Consider the following 9,437-nt stretch of genomic DNA (forward strand, 5'->3'; position numbering starts at 1 on the left):
CATAATACTAACAGAAACAAGCATAGCACACAATACAGTTACAGTACACGAACTTACAGATGGAAACGAGCTCAGTGTTCTTTCAATAGTAAAAGTTAACTTTTAAAGTAACTGTAGAAAACTGGAATCTGCAACAAACATTCTTTCACAGCCTTGCAAACTTCTCGCCATTTACCACTCTTTGGAACTCATGTATTTTTAACAAGCAAACTTACTTCTAAAACCTTTTTTTTCATAATTCATGCCATTCTCATATACTCCAGGAACCCCATAACTATCAGCAATGTAATCTCTTTCTCTCACCAACCTTTGCATTTAAACAACTTAGCACATCCACCCTTTTATAATCTCCAAACCCTGTTAGGAACAGTTTCAGACACGTTCAATTTTACCATAAAACCTCGATCTAGATTACATTCTGACACTATAAGCGCCATTCTTTCTACATCTCTATCCACGTAAATTCCTAAACCCGAAACTAGGTAATTTTGTATCCTTTGGCCTTTTGGGGGACATTTTCTCACACGAAGTAGAAAGAAGAAGAGAGAGGCAGATGAAACATTCATAGCAGACTAACCTAGCTTTAACTGAATTACAAAATTCAGGCAATAACTGCAGAGAAATAATGATTGATAATAATAATAAGATGAAAACAATAAAATTAGGCTTAATTCCTGAAAAATGTTTGTTTAGTGTACTGGAAGTTAATTCAATGCATTTGGTCACAAAGATTAGTGGAGATTTTACTCAAAAACAACAACAACAACAAAAATAACAACAACAACTAATGATAATAATAATAATACACGGATATTCATCGTAAGTACATCACGCACAGTAACTGAAACAAACTATAGTTATAGCTAAAGGTCAACACCTGATGCGCTGAGAGCTCTCGTTAACACAGGTACCTGTGACCCACACGAAATGGTTTTGACATTTATATTTCCCCGTATATCGTTTACCTCTCTTTTACGACGAGGAAACCAGGACGGATTGAGAAGGACAAATCTATTCTAGCCACGTAACTTGCACACACACACACACACACTAATACGTATATGTCTGAGAATGTTGGAAATACAAAATTCTACGACCTGGAAATACGAAGATTGTCTTGTGAGAAGCCATGAATAATAATAATAATAATAATAATAATAATAATAATAATAATAATAATAATAATAATAATAATAATAATAATAATATAGTTTTACAACACCCCATGAAACCTTATAAACGAAAATAAGGTTCATACACATCATTCTAAACCAAAGTCAATAGTCACGTTCTTAGGAACAATTGTAATAAAATATGTCGCTAATTACAGCTTCTAATACTACAAAATTTTCGTTGCTGTCTACTTAATATACGTATATAAATTAAAGTTTTCAGACTTTTATTCAGCTTCTTATCCTCTGGATACCATATCCGATACAGTACGGAACATCGCGTATGATCTATAAGAATAACTGGAAACTGCCGAGGGAAATACGTACATATAGACACATACGCACACAAATTATCAACACACACACGTGAGTATATTAAGGATAAATAATAGACTAAACCGAGGTCAAAGTGAAAGACTTCGGAATTCAGTGGGTTGTATTTTCCCTTAACCCTTGAATTCCTCTTTGTTTATTTCAGAGGATAGCATTGCAGGATGGACGGTAGACTTCCAATCCTCCTGTTACTCGTGTGGCACGCCCTCGTCACCCAGGGACGCCATGCCAGAGAAGCTGCAGGTTAGTAACTGTTTAAAATGTTAAGTCTTCTAGGAAAGGCAATCGAAGATCGTTCCCAGAGAAGGGTGGAAAGACACGGTGGTCGTCCATTTCCGCTTTTAACCTGTGGATAAATATTTAGTAGTCTTTTAATGGCCTCTTGGTGACTAGAGATCGACGTCTTTCTTAATCTGTGGATTAAGGACTGTATTTCTTGCTCTGTAAACATACATGATAGTCTACATATTGCTCTCTTCGTCTGTAAATAAGAGTAATGTTTCTCCTCATCTGTGAATCTAGCAATACCTTCCTGGATCTGTATTAAATATAAAAAAACAAAACGAATAATTTTTACCTTTATCTACACTAAATGGAAATCGGTCTCTTTTTAGGATGTGGATTCAACGGACAGGTTTACCTAAATGGCCAGAAATTACCTGGATGTCTTGGCGTGTATTGCAGCCAAGGAGCGTGGATTCCAAATGGAAAAGTTAGCCCAGACTGTTAGTATGATTTTTGTTTGCTTGTTTAATTTTAGAATATCAGTAATACATTAGGTATTTCTAAAGAAGCATTCCGCACGGACTGCAACGTAACCGCGGATACGACATCCACTAGGGATTGGGGCGTCCAATGTATTTCGCCGTGTTCTGGCCCCTGGTGGTTAATTACAGTCGTCCGAATAAATATTACTTAAAATTCTTGTTCAGTAGGTAAAACTGCATAGAAAAACCACAACTGCCATAGTCTAGGCCGCCGCGGATAAGTACCCTAAATCTAGCATACATTTTCATGTCTTATATATAATGTGTGTGTGTGTGACAATGGTGTAGTGTAACTGACTGACAAGGTACTACGTAAGGTGTCTATAGTTCAGAGAAACGCTACAGAGGTCTGGATATGAAAGATTTATGCAAGAGGGTAATGTTATGGGGAATACCACTTACGCTATAAAACCTACTACTGCTGCCTGGGATACGGGAAGGTATAATTGAATGGCTCTCTATAATAAGAAATAGGACAGGAGTAAAAAACAAAAACCTTACTCATAACGAACGCATCCATCCTCCCATTCAGGTGACAAATGCCACGCGCAAGTGGACAAGGATCTGATGACCTTCGACGGCTGGTATTACCTTTACAACGGCACGTGTGAATCAGCCCTAGCCCAGAAAGGGACTTCGCGCTCCCCCGAATTTGGCGTCTTCAAGGAGTACAGGTTGTAGCAGACGAACCTCAATTCCTGTGTATTTCGTGCTTGAGAATTATAGAGCACAAAGAAAATTTAATAATTTTCAACGTTCTATGTTTACGTTTATGTTGCTTTCCTGCCCTTTCAAAATAGTTCCAAACGTTTAATATCACCGAATGGTCTAACCAGGTGAGTCTTTCCTTCCAGCGTGTTTTAAATGAGGCGTGAGAGCCAACGGCGTGTTGTTACCGTGGCTTTAACCGGCCTAGTGCTAGCATGGACTCTTGTTTAGAAGAGCTATCCTTAATTAAATCCATTTTTTCTTTCCAGTAAATGCGATCACGACAGAGACTGCCTCGGCCCTTCTTCGTTCCAGGACAGCCTAGACGCTATCATTAGGATGGGGAGCTTTGGAAACTACATACCTGAATTATATAAGGTAAAAATAACGTATATTTTTTTCAGCGTTGTTTCTTTTTTTCAGAACCAGGTTTTACTTGGTAATAAAAATGTTTTCCTTTTTTTTCAATTCAAGATTACTTGATTGTTTGGCGAACAGACTTTAGAATCGTTGAATGATAAGGAAAGATAATTATAAGTTCATTGGAATACATTAATAAAGGAGATGGATGTCAGTCACCTAGAAAATGATTTTCCTCGAGAAGTTAAAAGACACGGAAGCTTTGAATGAGTTTACCGAATAGATTCTTCATATTAACTCAAGCTTTAATTTTAGTAAGAAGATTGAAACTTGATCTCATGCTCGAAGTGGTTCCAATAACTTTTTTGTTGCCTTATGTTAACTGCAAAAATAATCATCAGGACTAAATGCCACTCGTTAATTTCAAAATCCATCTTGATTCCTGACGTAAATAAGTTACAAGAGCACGCTTCATAACTATTTTTATATGATAAACACTGTAACGAGACTTCTCTATTTTCATTTCATTTGCAACAGTTACAAGTCAATGGAAAACCCTACGAAATAATGGACAAAATTCCTCGGTCAGTAACGGAAGGGGACAAAGAACTTCCGGTGTTGGCTTGGAGACACAGGGGCTGCATTCGAATGCTGGGATCAAGCAGTCTAGCTGTAAGTGATGCAATCAGTGGCGATTGTAGGGGGGGGGGGGGGGGGGGGGGGGGGGGGGGGGAGGGGGGGGGGGGGGGGGGGGGGGGGATCTGTTCTCTCAGATTTGGGCCATGCCCCTGGTTTGTCCCCCCCCCCACACTTTTTTAATGAAATATTATATATAAAATTAATCATTATTGAATATAACAATAGCCACTAACTAGTCACACTAAATTGGGCTGAGTACTCTCAAGAACGTGATGCAATGTTCTGTTTTGCTTGTAGGCACTTTGCATCACCTTATGGCAATGTAGACGATGCATTTGTAAAGAGTGGCTTTAGACGATGGAAAAAAGCACAAGGAAAAGATGGGGCCATTGCAAAGCACCTGAACTCACATATCCACAAATCCTCTATACTGCGTGGATTGACTACCAACACAATAAAACTGATAAAACATCCATTAAACAGAGTATAAGTGAGGGCTATCAGAAGAAAGTCCGTGAAAATCGTCATTGCATAAAAACTCTTGGCGAGATTATACTCCTGACACTAACACAAAATATAACACAAAGAGGCCACAGAGGTGACGATGAACAAAATCCAGGAAATATCCGTAAACTTTAGATTTATTGCCAAACATGATCCTGTTACAGCTGAACGTGTCAAAAGTGGTCCAAAACATGAGAAGTACATCAGTTCTGCAATACAAAATGAGATGATTGATACATTTGCATCAATTGTGAGGGAAAAAATAGCTGAAAACATAAAATCCTGCCATTACTTTTCTTTTCAAGCCGATGAAGCCAAGGATGTGAGCAAAACTGCGCAATTAGCACTATAATAGAAGTACGATTTTACTATGAAATCTCACACTGTATTCAGGAATGTTTTATTTCATTCACTCCCATGTCTTCATTGGGTGCTGCATATGTCAGAGACATAATACTGAAAACTCTAGAAAAATTAGGCTTAGATTTAAAATCTTCTCTTGTTGGCTTGGGATTTGATGGAGCATCAGTCATGAGTGGAGGAATTAGTGGCGTTCAGAAACGTATAAAAGAGAAAGCACTTTTTGCTTGTTATGTCCATTGTTATGGTCATAAGCTCAATTTGGTTTTGACAAGTGTTGCAAAGAATGTACCACAAGCATCTGAATTTTTCAGTGTTCTTGAAGAAGTCTATATCTTTGCTAGTAATGCAGTGGTTCATGAGAAGTTCCTTTCTATACAGCGTGAAATGTTTCCTGAAGAACAAATTCGAGAACTTCAACGTCTCAGTGATACTCGCTGGTGGTGTCAGGCTACCTCCTGTGATAATGCTTTATTACGTCTGGAATGTATTATAAGACTTTTGAAGGAGACTTCTGCAGATGATACTGGAGCTCGAGCGAGCTGTATCTGCTAGAGGTTTACTTGCTCAGATGGATGCAGAATTTGTTTGTTTATTGCAGTTTTTCTCTGAAATTCTAGGAAAAATAAATCTCAGCAGCTGCAGGACAAACAGGCAGACCTTGGAAAAGCAACTAAACTTATTTCTTGTCTTCATGAAGATTTAGCTGATGTAAGAAACTCCAACTTAATTGAGAATTACTCTAATAGGGTTGACGAACTCTGTAAAAAATGTGACATTTCACCAACAGTGACAAGAAAACGTTCAAGAAAACCTCGACAACTCCGTATTTTATCATGTTCGAAACAACTAGCCAGAGAGTTGTGGAGCCAAGTCATGCACAACACATCACAATCTTGTATGAAGTACTAGACTGTTTAAATAGTAAATTAGATCGTCGTTTTTCCAAAGAGTCATGTGTGATCTTCTGTGGCATTTCAGCTCTCTGTCCTGCAGGACAGACGTTCTGACATGAGGATGACTTTAAGTCATTAGCTTTTCATAATCAGTTAATCAAAGTGACTTGAAACACGAGCTATCTTTAGTTAAGAAATTGCTCCAAAAAGAACATCAGACACCTACATCATTGGTGTATTTTTTGTCATTTATTCATCCATATAAATCTGCGTTTGATTGCTTACACAGGTTACTATTGATAGCTATAACACTACCTGTTACTAGTGCCTCTTGTGAAAGAAGTTTTTCCAGAATGAAAATAGTAAAAACATTTCTTAGAAATTCAATGACCAGTGAGAGACTAAGTAACACTGCATTATTATCAGTTGAAAGTAAACGGACTGAGAGTATTGATTTAGACAGTTTTGTAGATGAGTTTGACAGCCGACATGATAATCGTAGAATCGAACTGCACTAAACATTTTGAGAATTGTCCCGACATGGTCCATATCTCTTTTGTGTTTAAATGTGTATTATAAAAACTTACCATTCTTTAATAATTGCATATTGTTAGGAATTGTATATAGTTTTGAATGTCGAAACAACATTTTGAGAATTTTCATGATAAGCCTCATATCTGTCTGTTCATTTCATTAATTAATACCTTTCCTTACTTTGTTCAAATGTGCATCATACAAACTTGCCATTCTTTAATAATTGCATATTGTTTGAGATTGTATATAGTTTTGAATGTCAAACCAGCATTTTCCGAATGGTCATGCCATGGTCCACATCTGTCTGTTCATTTCATTAGTTAATACCTTTCTTTAAGTTGTGCAAATGTGTATTACACAAACTTAACATTCTTTAATAATTTGCATATTAGTTGGGATCGTATATAGTTTTGAATGCCAAACTGAACCTTTTCAGAAATGTCATGACATGCCCCATGTATATCTGTTCATTTCATATAGTTACTACCTTTCTTTATTTCGTTCAAATGTGTATTATATTTATACATACTATCCATTCTTTAATGTTTGCGTATTGTTTGGAACTGTATAGTTTTGAATGTTAAATTTTCATATCATGCAATTCAGGTAAAATATCAGATGGATGATTTACAGTTGTTTTGCTTAGGAATCGAACAAAATTCTATATGAACCTTTACCTTTAGTCAAATTCATTCCTCCATGGGTTTCAAAATGTTTCCAAAATTGTAATAATTTTTACAGTTACCTTCCCTATGATGTCCACCCAACAATTATCTTTGCCCCAGAGTTGCCCCCCGGCTTTTTGAGGGGTAAAATCGCCATTGGATGCAACCCCGCTCTTCTCTATGTCTGCGTCTCATTTTGCAATGCAGTGGATTTATGATCATTTATTTGAGAAATCGAGGAATGCAGTTACTTTCATTACCAATTACGTTATCGGCAACAGATACAGAGATGCGCAACTTCACTGAGCATCTGGGCACCCAGAGAGTTCCAGAAATCATTGTTCGGTCTATGCGGCTACTACGACGGTGAACCCGCCAACGACTTCACCAAGCGGGATCTTTCCTCGTCTCCCTCGCAAACTTTCCTGACAGATGTCGAGTTCCTTGAGTCATGGGCGGTAGGGGCTATGGGTTCGCTTTTGTATAGATTTGGCTGTATATACGTATATTGTAAAATCTACATTTTCTGTATTCTTGCAAAGGAATGTGTTATAACAACCACCATTTGTAGTTGTAATAATTTATCATGACAATATAATAACTGCGATTTTGTTGTTATTATTGCTGTTGAGGATGATATTGTCCATAATTATAACAATACTGTTATCATCATCATGGGTTTATAACTATTATTGATGTCATGAGAAGTGAAGCTGCAGTGTTTCAGCTGTGATCAAGAAACGGCTCCAAATTACCTTCGAGTTGTCGTGTCTGCTTTCAGGTCCAGCCATCTTGTGCTGAGAAAGGTCTGCAGTCAGTCCGCACAAGAGATGTGGTGAAAAGGGTAAATATCAAATAAAAGCATTCATTTTGTTTTGTATTTGTGTGAAGACCAACGAATGTATTCAGAAAGCCAATTTGCAGATGTCCCGCAATAAAATTAATATTAATAATTTTAATTATCAATGTTCACTTATTTCGTTATTTATATGGTTTTCGTTCGTTACCCCTAGACCGCTACATGCCCGCTATCAGCTGATCAGTCGAATCTTCTGATCAATAAGTGCAACACATTGACTGCTGAAGCAACCAGCGTTGCCGACTCAGCAGCAATTACGATTTTCTATGGTAAGTCTCATGGGACAGCTCATAATTGTCCGTAGAAAATGAAATCATGTTTCTTCTCGAAGAAAGGAAAAAAAAAAATGGTTGGTTATAAGTCTTCTTACCTAACAAAAATGATAGTATCACCAATGGATCATACAACGATGTGATGTTTCTCAGTCTTATTTTGTTAAAGTTAGTGCTAAGTTACAGAAAGAGAGAGAGATTACGTGTCTGCATTAGGGAATGCCTTTATGATAAGGTTGAGTTTCTTATCGTCATTAATATAATAATTACAACATTTGTTAATTTCTTCCCATTCTGTTCGTACAAGCATTGAGCAGAACTATTCTTTCACCCATACGTATTATAGAATTATAGTAATTATATTAATAGTAACCGAACTATATAGTGTGGAAATCCTGACTCAGCTGATTTTTCCCTGACAAGTTTGCAAAGAGCAAGTAGTAGTAGTAGTAATATACGGGATTTGTCTTTAGAGCAGCTCCCTTACTCATTCTACTTCTCCATTGCTTTTGCGTATTTAACTAAACTGTAATGAACCTAGTTCTTAACAACTAATAAATTCTTAACTTTACAGACACCTGCGTGACCTACTTATGCAACATCATACTCAGCGCTAACATTAACGTGGGAGATGCCGATGTGACAGTCATAACCCTCTTGGAAATCATCTCTAAAGGAGGGGGTAATGCGGTTTCTTTTTCTTCTCGAGTTTGGTGGCACGCTCGTCGTGCACAAAGCGAGCACAGTGTCATTTCGTTTCTTGCTCTGTTTTTGTTTTTCTCCATTTGTCCAAGGCCATGGTTTTACTGTGATATTTATCGCCATTTTCTGTCCTTTTCATAATCTGTCCATAGCCGTAAACACTATACTCTGTTTTTTTCCATCTGTCCATCCGCCTGTGGTGTATGCGCATGGTAACACTGCATCCCGGGCTTTAAATAATATCCCATTTCGAATATTAGCGGTGTAATTCGCATACAGTAAATTATTAAAACACTTTTCAGTTGCAAATGTATACCCAGATATCCTTTCATTTACCTAAAACTTACACATAGCGTAACTATTTAAAGCCCGGGACGCAGTGTTACCATGCAAAAACACCACAGGCGGATGGACAGATGAAGAAAAAAACAGAGTATAATTTTGGTTGGCGCAATTACTATTTTATTTTCATGTAGTCATTACTTGGCCCAACGATTTAACATGACAATGGAAAATTATTATAAAGTTATATTTACTGTATTCGTGGAGGATATATGATAAGATTATGTTTACAATTTGAAATAAAATTGTGAAGAAATCTTAAGAAATACTAACATAAAACAGCTCCTGAAACCATTTTTTTTTTTTCATTTACAATTCGTTTTT

At 37.0% G+C, this 9,437-nt stretch overlaps 1 long non-coding RNA gene across 1 annotated transcript; it reads left to right on the plus strand.

Annotated features, from left to right (window-relative positions):
• The first annotated feature begins 1,648 nt into the window (after positions 1–1,648).
• Positions 1,649–7,390, plus strand: LOC135196770 (uncharacterized). The gene is made up of 3 exons (XR_010310467.1): positions 1,649–1,748; positions 2,120–2,230; positions 7,220–7,390. It is a non-coding gene; the product is annotated as an uncharacterized LOC135196770 (long non-coding RNA).
• Positions 7,391–9,437: the final 2,047 nt, after the last annotated feature.

Source organism: Macrobrachium nipponense, chromosome 18, assembly GCF_015104395.2.
Source record: "Macrobrachium nipponense isolate FS-2020 chromosome 18, ASM1510439v2, whole genome shotgun sequence".
Lineage (NCBI taxonomy): Eukaryota > Metazoa > Arthropoda > Malacostraca > Decapoda > Palaemonidae > Macrobrachium > Macrobrachium nipponense.